Here is a 14,272-nt window from a genome sequence, read left to right on the forward strand (position 1 = left end):
GATTGGGCTCTGAGTTAGTTATGTCAGTAGCTGTCCTTATATGCTGAGAGCTATTGAAATCCTCAATATGGACCTCAACAGGTGGACCTCAACAAGTGGGAAACCCTGGCCTCTGAGCAGCCCACTTGGAGGCAGGCTGTGCAGCATGGCCTTTCCCAGTTTGAAGAGACACTTGGCCAACAGACTGAGGCAAAGAGGCAAAGAAGGAAGGCCCACAGCCAGGGAGACAGACCAGGGACAGACTGCACTTGCTCCCAGTGTGGAAGGGATTGTCACTCTCGAATCAGCCTTTTCAGCCACACTAGACGTTGTTCCAGAACCATCTTCTGTCCTAGTATTGAACTTGCAGGATTAGCGCAGAATAGCAACCCTAAAATTCCAAAGTTATCCTTTTGGATATTTCAAGTAAGATTTGATATGATTTCATTTGGGTCCAGCGTCTAATGTAATCTCCAAGATTTGCTAACTTAGGCTTCCCCTCCCCAGTGCTGGCAGAGCTTCTTGTAACCCAGAGAGGGCCCACGTGTTCATTTAAGTACAGCAGACACTGCAATGCGCCATGTAAACAGCCCCTCCCCTTTGCCGTTGGAGCCATTTGGGACAGCAACAGCAATGCGCAGGTGCTCACCCGAGCACCTGTGCATTGCCTTCACTGCCCCAAATGGCTCCAACAGGAAGGGGGAGGAGCCACTTACATGACGCATTGTGATGCCTGCCATACTTACTGTACTGCCCCCCCCAGCTATTCTACTGTCTAGTTCAACACATGTTGTTCAGTCAGAGCTGAACACTCTTGGAAACTCCTACCCTTGCCATATTTCCAAAATAAATTTAAAATACACTTAACTTCCTCATTCCAGTGCAGCATTGTCAGAACCACCGCCTTGTTAAAAGGCATATCTGCCTATCTGAACATTTAGCATGAAGCTCTGTGGCTGATTTCTCTCTTTCTTACATTTCATCAGATGTGTTTGTTCTTCTCTCTCCACAGATCGTAGGACTGAGCACCAATGTGGATTTCTTACTGAGCCTTTCGGGCCACCGGGAGTTTGAGGCTGGAAATGTTCACACCAATTTTATCCCTCAGTACTATGATGAGTTATTTCCACCCAAAAAGGCGATATCGAAAGTGGCCTTATGTCAGGCAGCCCTTGGACTCCTGCTGAAAGAGAAAATTGCGACAGAGGCTTTTAGAGTCCGATCAAGAGGTAAGGTTCTGCTGTCTTTTTCCTGTGAGAATACGTTACTTGTTAAGACTGCGAAAGTATCCAATGTGTAACCTGGTTGTTTTTTTTGGTTCACGGTCATTAACAATGTGTGTTTCTGATCCAGTGATTGTTGCAGTCACTGAGACTCTGGATGCACGCAGAGTTATCTGCCTACAAGTTGTTTCAGTGGAGCATGCACACCACAGTATACAGGTGGATTGAGAAAGTGCTGCTTGCAAGAGCCCTGCTTACATATTGAAGTGTGATCAGGGCACATGCATTGGGGATGAATGTTGTTAACTTCATCTAATAAATGGAAGCAATATACAGAATTAACAACATCTCTTCTTGTACGTTTTTTGATGTTCTAGATAAGTTCTCTCCATTCGCATCCAGCAGTGGCAGAAGACTAAATATACTCTACAGCAGAAACCTGACTCTCCTAGATGGTGAAAATAGTAAGTGACTCGAAGAGAATTTGAATAATAGTTTTTATTCCCCTTGTGTATATTTGAAGAAACCAAGAGGAATGTAGAAACCTCCCTTAGGCTGAGTCTGGTCCACTGTTGCATCAAAGCTGCCCCTTGTTGTTTCTGCAAAGGCCTACTTAGTTGATGTTGCCCAACTTTAGGGATCTTGAGCTACATGCTTATGTAGTGTTGGAATAGGGCAGGGATGTCAAATATGTGGCCCGAAGAAACTTTTTATCTGGCCCTCAGGCTCTCAGCTGCTGATTAGTGTTGAGGTGTGACTGCTGAAAGAGCAACCTGCAGGATAACTGGGCTTTCCCATATCTTGAAATATGCTCAAGATTTGTGTATTTTCTCTTCCGTCATTTGCAGCTATTGAGTTCCTAAGTGAGGAAAAATGGGTTATTTAAGGTTATGACCTGTTTAATGACATCACTTCTTACCTACTTACATCACTTCTGGCCCTCAGCGGGCATCATGAATGCTGTTCGGCCCACTGTATGAAATGAGTTTGACACCCCTGGAATAGGGGGTTAGGGGATTGTAGCAAGCAGGGCAATCTGCAGAAGAAACTTTTTCCCATAGTAAATTTCACCACTCAGCATGTTTGCTGCTTTCAGTAAACACTCACAGGAGCAGAGGCAGTTAAGGTTCAAAAACTTCTCAAATGTATCCATCTTCTGAGCTATCAGAGGCTTCTGTAACTTAGGGAACAGAGAAATCTTTAGCACTTCTCTTTGTGTGGGTGTGAGCGGACACTGATCAGCCATGGCAGCCTACCATTGGGGATGGAACGCAACAGGCTTGCGTGCTGCCCTTCGATGGCCAGGAGCGTGGGAGAGAAATATGTGTGAGAAAGGAAGTTGCACAAAGGGGCACCCCTCCTACAGGTACCATTAGAGGGCAGGCAAAGGAGTCTCAGGCAGCCAGAGAGCACACCGCCCCCCAGTCCTGCAGGTGCTATTACATCCATATTCAAACACTCAACTGTACTTTCAGTGAGCTGCTGAGGACTTGCATTAAATCAGGATCGGCAGTCTTTCCCTTTAAAGGGGCCAGGCATTTGACAATGACATTGCTGTCGAACGTCTTAATTACCAAGCACCAGGAAGTCACCTACACAGTGCTTGGCTTGCGAGACAAAGTCTCCTACAGTTGTGGCTTGCTGGATGGGAAATAATAGAGCTGCCTGCCTCAGTTCACAGAGGGCCAGGCTTTGGTTGGCAGGCCAGATGGCTTCAGGTAGCAGGCCATATCGGGCCCATGGGTTGCTGACCCCTGCATTAGTTGGACAAGATAGAGGAGAGGAGAAGTTAAAAGTATTTAAGTGACTATTGGAGAAAGGATGGTACACTATTTGCCGAGGAATTGTATCTGTAAGAAAGTCTGGGTAGTGGAGATAGTTGTGAATTTCCTTGTTCCAGGAACCCCCACAGATACCAAATTCCATGGATAATGAAATCTGGGGCGGGGGGGGGGGTCCATGTGGCACTATAATTATACCTATCTACGCTCAGCCCTCCAGAGGTCCATGTGGCCTCCCAGCCTCCTCAGAAGCCTCCTAAATGCTCCTGGAAGGCCAGCATCTGGGGGACCTTCTGAGGCACAGGGAGGTTGACCTCCCAGATGCAACTGGAATGAACTTCTGGGCACGTCTGGAAAGTACTCTGAGGCCCTCCTACTGCAGGTTCGGCACCCATGAATAAGTAGGGCCCACTGTATGATTTGAGAAAGGCAACATTTCTCCTGGCATAATAAAGTATTCCTTTTGTTTCACTGTCATCTCTGGTCAAGCAAGGTTTTGAAGCAGCGCAAAATCTACCAAACCTGTTTATGCCCAGGATTAGATTATTAATAAAATATTGTGTTTATTATCAGGAATGGGATGAATAGAGATCCCTCTTTCAAACCACCTCTGATAATATCTAAAAATAGATCCCCCATGAATACTGAGAGCCCACTGTATTATCTGTTTCCAATCTCCATATGGACCAACCACAAAACTGGTGAACAGAGAGCAGAAAATTCTTCTTGACAGAGAGATGGTTGTGGAAGAAAATCAGGCTGCAATCCTTTACACAGTTACCTGGGTGTAAGCCTGCTGAACACGACTTACAGTGCAATCCTATACATGCTTGCTTAGAAACGAGGGGGCTGACAACATAAGCTGTGCAAAACAGAGAGAAGAATGGGGGTAATAGAGGTGAAGATTTAAATGAGGCACAATTGGACTGTCATATAATTATGAGGCTTGTAGCATAGGTTACTTCAAGTCTTCTAAGTATCCTGTCTTTTTATTAACAGAAATAAAGATGACTATAACCTGTCGGCATGATGGGCCATATGACATGCAGGTGAGCTTCTCTATCATATATAATTTGAATTATTTAGAGGTCATCGCTGCAGTCTTAGCTTCTCTGTGTGACTCTTGGCCATTAATTATTTGACCCTGTTCCCCCAGAATGGAGTTTCTACGAAATGAAGCAGTACTCACAAGCTAAAAGGGTCTGTCTGTCTGTCTGAGAAAGTCTGGGGGATTCTACCATAGAAGCAGTGGGGTGGGTTCTGTTGTTGGAATCTTGCCAGACCCACTACAATAATTGCAACTTCCCAAGGTGGGGTGGGGGCAAAGGAGAAAAAAAATGGCTCTTGATGTGGTGCTTTCTCCTGCCCAAAAGAGAGGAGCTGAGGTTTCTCTTGCACTTCACTTTAGTGCTTCCTTTTGTAGGGTGTCTGCAGGACTTACGCAGCAGAAGAAATGAGCCTGCTTGCATACTGTTCTGCCAGATTTCAAGGCCGAGCTCTGCCTAGAGAATTATGCCCACTTTCAGCTAATTAGCTGTCCTTTGTTCCCTAAAAATGACCCTAGCTCAGCCTTGTAGCACTGCTGGACCCCACCACCAGGGTAGCTTGCCTGTTTAACCTACAGAGGTCTTCCTTTCTCCCTCTCCTGCCTTTGATCCTCAGCAGGCCTTGGGCATGGCAGCCCAACACCAATCTCAGTGTCTCCAGCAGTCTCCAAAGTCCATTCACCATTAATCCAGTGTCCTTCCTAAAGCTTTCCTCCTTCTGCTACTCACACCAAACTCTCCCTTCATCGGGTGCTTTTATGCCTGAGGGCCCTCATTGCCTCTAGTGGTTGCAGCTGTGCAACACACTCCATGCTTTAATGTCCAGGCCTTAACCCTTAAAGGGACCACTGCTGACACCACATCTACCTCCTCGCCAGATCTTCCACGATTCCAGTACACATACGTGTAGTATATCAATATGTTGAGGCATTAACCAGGTTGTGTGTTTGTGTGAAATTTAGAAGAGGAAACATCAAAATCTTGTTTTATGGCAAACTGGCTTAGAAATTACACTAAGTTTCTGGCAGTGTGGGGAGTAGCTGTTTGAGAAACAGAAGTCCTAGTTGCATAGTTCTTTGGGTCCTGGCCAGTGTGTGCATATTGGGAGTACATGTATGAATGCCTGCAGGGTTGTACAGCTACAGCTTTGAATGCAACATGTGTCCCAAGCTTACCTGCTCTAAAGCAATACACGGACCAATGGATTAAAACCTGTACATGGTTTTTCAGATACAGGATGACTCTTTCCACGTTTCTGGGGACATTTCAAGAACTGGTGCTTCAGACTACATCAGATGTTCAATAAATGGAGTTGTTTATAAATCCAGGTTGGTGGTGTTGGATGAGGCCATTTACCTCTTTTCACTGGTAAAATTTCTGTTTCGTTTGTCTGGAGAATAAAATACTCAGTCATGGAAATTAATTTTTAAAAGACAAATGGATTTGGATAAATGTCTTTATGTTTAGGAGGGCAGAATTGAATAAGAACATAAGAACATAAGAACAGCCCCACTGGATCAGGCCATAGGCCCATCTAGTCCAGCTTCCTGTATCTCACAGCGGCCCACCAAATGCCCCAGGGAGCACACCAGATAACAAGAGACCTCATCCTGGTGCCCTCCCTTGCATCTGGCATTCTGACATAACCCATTTCTAAAATCAGGAGGTTGCGCATACACATCATGGCTTGTACCCCATAATGGATTTTTCCTCCAGAAACTTGTCCAATCCCCTTTTAAAGGTGTCTAGGCTAGACGCCATCACCACATCCTGTGGCAAGGAGTTCCACAGACCAACCACACGCTGAGTAAAGAAATATTTTCTTTTGTCTGTCCTAACCCGCCCAACACTCAATTTTAGTGGATGTCCCCTGGTTCTGGTATTATGTGAGAGTGTAAAGAGCATCTCCCGATCCACTCTGTCCATCCCTTGCATAATTTTGTATGTCTCAATCATGTCCCCCCTCAAGCGTCTCTTTTCTAGGCTGAAGAGGCCCAAACGCCGTAGCCTTTCCTCATAAGGAAAGATAAGCTCCAAGGAAAGCTTTCCTCATAAGGAAAGATAAGCTCATAAGGAAAGGATAAGCTCCAACAGTGTTGGGTAAAAAACATTATTTGTTGTTTCCCCTTAGGCAATTGGTGCTTCTGTAGTGAAGTGGGCATTGCGGGGTCTCTCTCCACTATGGGTTATTCTGGGGGCTACAATAGATTCATACCACAGCAACCAGTGAGCAAGTTGAAGAGAAATGGATTTATTGAACCGGCCAAAGATGACACATGAATGTCTTTGTCTTTTCTCCTGGCAACAAGCAATTATGGTGTTTCAGTAAACAGGTGAGCAGGTGAATGCCTTCAGCTGGAAACAGAAGTGTTTCCATTCAGTTTTAACAGCCTGCCCGAAATTGACTTGTTGACCTCTTTCTGTTGATATTTCATTTCTTTGCAAATCTGGCAACTTGGACTCATTTGCATTTCGTAGTAGGGGTAGGGGCCTTGAAGAACCAGCCTGCTGGATCACGGGTCCACACTTTCCTGAGAGTAAGCCCCATTGACTATAATGGGGCTTACTTCTGAGTAGACATGCCTAGGATTGGGCTCTAAGGCCACACTGTCCTGGGAGTAAGCCCCATTGACTGTAATGGGGCTAACCTGAGCAGACACGCACAGGACTGGGCTCTGAGATGCTCAGCTTCTGTATGCACTTCATCCCCCTGCTGCTCATTGCCAGCAAGTTTGGTCGCCTGCCCCTCCATCACCACATGTAGGAAAAAAGGAAGGAGGCGCAGAGACTTGTCTTGGCCTCACATGATGTCACTGCTCCAGACTCTGCATCTGAAAACCAGGCTGGAGAACAAATAGCAGGGGACAACTGTGGTGGAGGAGAGGGTGCTTGTCGTGGCCGCTTTCTATGCTCCATTCCTTCTCCATGGAGGCTAGGAGACTCCAGAAGAGAAGGAACAGGATGCATGAAGCCACCAGCACTCCTCCTCTGGGGAGAGCACAGAAGTGACTGAGCGGTGCAAGGCAGTCACTTCTGGGAGGAGAAGGAACTGGGTGTACTTCCTTTGGAAAGAACTACGAGGTGTACGAAGTTGCATCCTCTGTAAATAGGGTGGAACCTGGGGGCGGGCATGCACCCCCGCAAAATGGAGCACCCCTCCATTATGTGCCCCTCAGGCTCCACCCTAGTCATGGCTCAGTTCAGATGTACATTGCTTTTGAATAGGAAGATTCTTGGGTCATGTTCTAGGATCAAGCGCATCTCTTGAATCTTTGTTTTTGTATTTTAAATTCTTAATTATGCTCCAGCCAATGCATATCAAAGCCATAAGCAAGAGACAAACATTTACAGTGTCTTAGAAGAGGTGATAGAATAATGAAAAGCAGCCTTCTATATGATTCACTATGATTACTAAATTATACAGTGACGGTAGGAGAGATCATTGCATCTCATTGGGCAGCTACTGACTGCCTTAAGCTGGGCAGTCCCTAGCTAGTAAGGTGCTGCCTCACCACAGTCCGTTAACCTCATGGGGTGCATGGGGCTTAGGGTGAAAACTGACAAGCGGATCGACAACTCTGCACCATGCAACAGAAAACAGAAAACTCCTGCCCTAAAGCTGGGCACCTGGAACGTAAAGACAATGACACCTGGCTTCTCTGACAACCTGCAAGAAATAGACGACGCACGCAAAACAGCTGCCATCGACATGGACCTGAGCAGACTGCAGATGGACATGGTCGCCCTTCAAGAAAGTCCAAAGTCCAGCTGAAATGTCTGTGTGACTTCCTCTTTGCTGACGATGCAGCTGTCACCGCCCACTCTGCCAAAGATCTCCAGCAGCTCATGAATCGTTTTAGCAAGGCCTGACAAGACTTTGGACTGATGATCAGCCTGAAGAAAACACAGGTCATGGTTCAGGATGTGGACTCACCTCCCTGCATTACAATCTCTGCACATGAACTGGAGGTTGTCCATGACTTTGTGTACCTTGGCTCAACTGTCTCCAACACTCTTTCTCTTGATACCGAGCTAAACAAACGCATCGGTAAAGCAGCCACCACGTTTTCCAGACTCACAAAGAGAGTCTGGTCCAACAAGAAGCTGACGGAACATACCAAGGTCTAGGTCTACAGAACTTGCGTCCTGAGTACACTTCTGTACTGCAGCGAGTCATGGACTCTTCGCACACAACAGGAGAGGAAGCTGAACGCTTTCCACATGCGCTGCCTCCAACACATCCTCAGCATCACCTGGCAGGACAAAGTTCCAAACAACACAGTCCTGGAATCCCTAGCATGTATGAACTGCTGAAACAGAGACGCCTGCATTGGCTTGGTCATGTTGTGAGAATGGATGATGGCCGGATCCCAAAGGATCCTCTATGGATCCTCTATGGAGAACTCGTGCAGGGAAAGCGCCCTACAGGTAGACCACAGCTGCGATACAAGGACATCTGCAAGAGGGATCTGAAGGCCTTAGGAGTGGACCTCAACAGATGGGAAACCCTGGCCTCTGAGCGGCCCGCTTGGAGGCAGGCTGTGCAGCATGGCCTTTCCCAGTTTGATGAGACACTTGGCCAACAGTCTGATGCAAAGAGGCAAAGAAGGAAGGCTCATAGCCAAGGAGACAGACCAGGGACAGACTGCACTTGCTCCCAGTGTGGAAGGGATTCTCACTCCCCAATCGGCCTTTTCAGCCACACTAAACGCTGTTCCAGAACCACCATTCAGAGCAAGATACCATAGTCTTTTGAGACTGAAGGTTGCCAACAGCTGGTGGTGTGTCAATAGTCTCAATAACTTTGATGTGTTAAAAAAATTACCATCTATATACAGTATATTTTGTTTCTTTTAGAGAAATCCCATAACTTCTATGGTCCTATACATGCTTAAGTGGGAGAAAGCCTCATTTAACACAGTAGGACCCTTCTGCATAGGATTGCACTGCTAAGGTTTTTTCACTAGAATTAGCTGCTAAGCATTGCTCATCTAGAGTGGCATAGTTAGAGGGTGCGAAGTGGTAAGTTTTGCAGGGAGCCTCATCACAGCATGCAAGCAGCCCCTCTCCCTCCACTTTGAAACCATTCTGGGTGGGGAGAGCATATGCTAGAATGGCTCCAAAGGGGAGGGGGAGGGGTCCCTTGCACGCTGCGGTGAGGCTCCCTGCAAAACTTAGTGCTTTGCACCCCTCTAGCTACCCCACCGCTCATCTACATCCAGGTCTCAGCCAACTTCAGTGAGTGCTAGGGATCTGTTTACACAAAACTTTCCAGGATACCTCTGTGCTATTTTTGAATAATGTAACTGGCACAAGTCCATATTGGGGTCTTCCAGGATGCAAGCTTACCTGCTACTAAGAGTTCATTATCTCTTTTTTCCCACTGAAAACAATTGTAATACAAATCATATGAACTAAACTTTATATCCTGAATGGAAATGTACAATAAATGCAGATTAAGGACCATACCACGTCATGTCATGTTGTTCTCACTTATTCAGACCTATCATTTAATCATTAACCAGTAAAACATGTCAGATGCTGAACTGAAAGATAGTACTTGCACGTGTAAGTTTTCCTGCACATACTCTTTGTTCCAATATGTCAGGAATTTGCTCCCAAAATATTAGCAAAATATGCATACACTCTACATTGTCATTTCTTACTTTAATTAATGCATTCAATTTCCACATGATCATCATCCTTTCAGTTTCCCTGAGCTATCCCTCTCTTGTAGGAATTTCATTGATGTCCAGCACTTTGCAAGCAGTAACATAGCTGTGGCTAATAAACAGTTCACTAAATCAATGTTTTCTTTACCAGCAGATATCCTTAACTTATGCGCAGCACAATTGTGTGTATGTCTACTTAGAAGTACCCCAATTCAGTTCAATAGCACTTACTTCTACAAAGGTGAATAGGATTGTAGCCTTACAGCACAATCGTATGCATAGTTAACCAGAAGTAAAACCTACTGAATTCAATGAAATGGGCAGCCCGATTCTATCCTTTACGGTGCCCAGAGGAGGAGTGGTGCCAAAATGGCGACCACTTTATCCCATGGGTGCCAGGAAGCTGCTGGAGGTCTCCTCAGGAGAAGGGAACTTTTGTTCCCTTCCCCTGAGGAATGCCTCAGGTCCCACAATGGGGTGTCTCACATCTGCATTGGCTATTTTGCCAGCTCAGATGAGGGAACCTCCATGTTGGGCTCTTTAGCCAAACGAGGAGTATAGGATCTGGTGGAGTATGCCAATCCCAACCCCTTCCTGGGTCAGGTCCTCCCCCACCCTCCCCTCCCCTGCCCCAGAACACCTGCCCCTGCTCCAAAAGACTGCACCACCACCCTGAGCTCTTATCTTCCTCTGGGTGGCTTCCTTCTGGTGCTTGTCCCAGCACTGAGAGGTGCTGGCTCCTTCCCCCGGGAGTGTTGTAAATGTGCTTTTCAGCATGTTTATGATACCCAGTTTATGATATGATGTTTATGATACTGGAGCTCAGCGCCAGTGCTGTGTCTCATTAGGATTGAGTCCTTAATCCCAAGAAAGAAAGTATAGTATTACAGTCTTGTAATGTAGCCTCTGGTGTAGGTTAATTTCATGAAGTGCTATCAATGGTCCATACAAATTTCATCCAAATTCACATCCTTGCATAAAAATCAGTCTCCACCCTATTTTTTGCCTATTGTTCACATGAACAATTTGAAATTTTCTATCACATCATGGGCTTCTGAGTCATCCAGATATAGCCATTGTTCTTTTATCATTTGGTTGACCTTCTCTTTCTTCCCCAGTTAGCAGCTAAACAAAGGATTAGACCATGAGCTCACCTGATTTCCAGGAGCAGGAAATGTCAGTGGCTCAGATAACTCCGTATCCATCTCACTGGTACAACTAATTTATCATCTGCAGGTTATAAAAAGTGAGGTCATCATGTCCATTGACACATTTGCCTGAGTCCTTGATTGAGAGCATCTGATGCTTCAAGGAGATCTCTCCTGCCCATCTTGTGCAAGAAGGCAAGGGCCAAGGTCCTGGAATAGCATGAACATGTAGGATAAAGAAACTACCCAGAGAGGTCACATCAGGTTTTATTTTATTTGCTGCTTGCATCTTAAAATCCTTCCATCAATTCTGCCACTGCTTTCCCAAAAAAACTGCAGAAGGTGGAAATCCATCTGACCCCTGTGTCCCCAGCTTGCTCCTTCCTTGTGTGGTCTCTTTTAACAAACAGAAAGTGCGGGATATGCCAGGAGTCAAGTCCTGCACCTCCTGTTTTGTTTAAAGAGGCCGTTCAAGGAAGGAGCAGTGTGAGGGGGTAGGGGACTGCTGTTTTTCCAATCACTCCCGGCGCATTTTTAGCAAGTGGGAAGTTGATTGGAGCAGCTCTGCCCCTGGTGGGCTGGAGGGAGTCAATGGCAGACTTGAGATCAAAGGCATCCTGAGTGTTTGCTACTCCCCACAACTTCTCACTCAATGTGGGTCACATAGCCCATGTCATGCACAGGCCAGACATGTCCTTGTCAACCATTTACCCCTCTTATCTTTTCCCCTTATCAGTACCTTTTTCATCATTGCATTTTCTTCTTTATTGCTTTTGATATCATTTGCAGCCTGTAGCTTTATTGTTTTAACTGCTTGATCTCTGTTTACTTTGGCAAGAGCAGGTTGCAACATCTCTCAGACCAGCTGTTCTGCTACTGTTTGAATTTAAGGATGCTCACCGTTAACTGAGATTTTCTCAGGATGGTCTCCTATCTGGACTCTCTAGCTTTGGGTGGTTGTAGTAAGAGTGACCTTTTCCCACTTCATGCCCAATTTACTCAGTCAGAAGGGCAGTGGTATAGCTACAAGGGGGGGCAGCATGGTAAATTCTTCAAGCACTGCAATGTGCTGTGTAACCTGCCTTCCCACTCACCATCAAAGCCATTCTGTGCAGTTGCAGGAGCACTTGCACGTTCCCATCACTGCTCAGAATGACTCCAATGGCACCCTTCCTGTAGCTACACCATTGCAGAAAGGTGAAGTGGTGAGTAGGTAGGTAAGTGCTGGTCATTAACTTCTAGATGCTGCTTCTGTCTTGTTCTCTGCGAATCCTTACAACGCTTTTCAATAGGAGCCAGTAGCTATGCATCAGTTTAATTCTTGCTGGAGTATTAAACTGCACACTGAGCCACCTATGTTCATGCCAAAGGTCTGGGCCCCTGATCTGAGGATTCTCAGGTAACCTTCTCCTGCATCTCCATGCCTCCTCCCATTACCGTAAAATGACATATAAATCCAAGGACTTGCTTGTCAAGCAGGGGTATGTCTTCACTTCCCTGGGACAACTTACTGATGAGATAGATCTATGAACAGCACGGGAGCTACGTCTCCAACTTCCTGACCCCCATTTGTGGTGCCATTCTCCTTAAGGCAAGGTTCGTGCAAAAGTATGCGCTGGCCTGGGCTGTAGAAGTCCAGAAAATGGTGAACCTATCTTCTGGGCCATTTATTCCAAGTGACACCTGCAGTGTTTTCAACACCCTTTGTATAAACACCCAACTATTCATACGGTGCCAGAAAAAACATATGCAAGAATAATTTTTAAACTGCGTGTGCTTTCTGTGATGTTTTAAGTACATGGGAAATGGAGACCTATGAGATTTAAGCATAGCATGAGACAACAGACGGCTAAGGCTATGCGCTCTGCCTCAACAGCCACGGTTTCCAATATTTCGCAGATGAAAACAGGAGTGTGCTGCTTGTGACACTCCTATGCCAAGGTCCACAATGCAAGTCCTGCCATCTCACATGACAGAAAGGTTTTCACCACCTGCTGTATGCTTTTGCTTGTTTACTGTAGAATAGTCTGTTATCTGCTGATTGAAAACTTGCGAGGCCAACGCTTCTTTTGGTAAAATATATTAGAAAAAAACCATTGTTCAATACTGTATTACCAACAATTCAACAGACCTTCAGCAACTGCTGTGTGTGAATTAGAAGACTATGCAGGCCATAATACTGCAGGGCCAGACCAGTAGCATAGCTAGAGGGGGCTCAAAGTACTAAGTTTTGCAGGCGCCTGGATGCACCGTGCAAGGGGCCCCTCCACTTCCCCTTCGGAGCAGCAAGAGCAAAACATTAGCCTCCGTTTTTCTCTTGCCTGGGCTGACCAGGCATCCTCTTTTTCCAGGACATGTCCTCTTTTGTAGCCTCATGTACTGGAAAAGAACTGAAATATCCTCCTTTTCCCCGTGAACAGGCAGCGCATGGTTTTCTTGTAATTAATAATACTATAATATTACATTTAAAACTGTATTACATATAATTTATATTATATAAATATAAACATAGCCCCTCCTTACTCTTGTAATATCCCTGATTCTTACCATATATTACTATGGTGGAATTTACCATCGGACATAACAAAATAAAATACTTATAAGACAAATTTCCATCATTTCTACACAAGGCATAAATGCAGGTCTTCTGATTCATAATTCACATCTTATGTCCATTTAAAAAAACAAAAAACAGGAGATGTTGAAATGCAGCAAGAATTCAGAAGGCACTGCTGAACTCGAAGAAGCTCTTGCCACAGTGCTGGACATCATCAAGTCAGCCAATGACTCCATGCACCAGATTGCGATTACAGGCTATGAGGTATGTGTTTAGCCAATCACATAGCATTCTACTTTGGTCAAAGTGCTTTGGGCACCTAGAAGACAACAGCATCTCAGATCAGTGCAATGTTCACATTTGCTGGATGGCAAAACAGTAAGAGGAATCAGTTACTGTCAAAAGTGCAACTCTGAAAATTGACAAGAAAATTGACAAGAGCCAGTAACCACCTAAGGAGAAAAAAAATCACTTTTCAATATAAGCACTAAGGAAAGAATTGCAATTAAAATTAATGCGATCAGTGCTGGTACTGTGAGCCAGCCACGTTAGGTAGTGCTAACCTCTGACTGCTTTGTACCAATGCCGGTGATAGTGCCCAATGCATCATCATGAGGGGTTTGGGGGCATTATGGGGAGTCCAATGCAGGACTTTATCCCCAGGGCCCCCAAATAACTGATGTTGACACTGAATGAGATGTAACTGAAGTATAATGGGGTCAGTAAGGGCTAGGACTTTGCTTTTATTTGTTTCTCTTTTTTCTTTCTCTAGGGAGATGTTCATGAGCTTGGTAAATTGCTGCTACAAGGCTCCTTCCATGTTTGGACAGATCACAAGAAGGGACACAATAAAGTTAAAGATTTGG

General features: G+C 45.5%; 1 pseudogene; it reads left to right on the top strand.

Moving 5' to 3' along the window:
* Positions 1-14,272, top strand: part of LOC136645323 (methylcrotonoyl-CoA carboxylase subunit alpha, mitochondrial-like) — a 75,311-nt pseudogene that overhangs the window by 14,380 nt on the left and 46,659 nt on the right.

The sequence above is a fragment of the Tiliqua scincoides genome, chromosome 3, assembly GCF_035046505.1.
Source record: "Tiliqua scincoides isolate rTilSci1 chromosome 3, rTilSci1.hap2, whole genome shotgun sequence".
NCBI lineage: Eukaryota > Metazoa > Chordata > Lepidosauria > Squamata > Scincidae > Tiliqua > Tiliqua scincoides.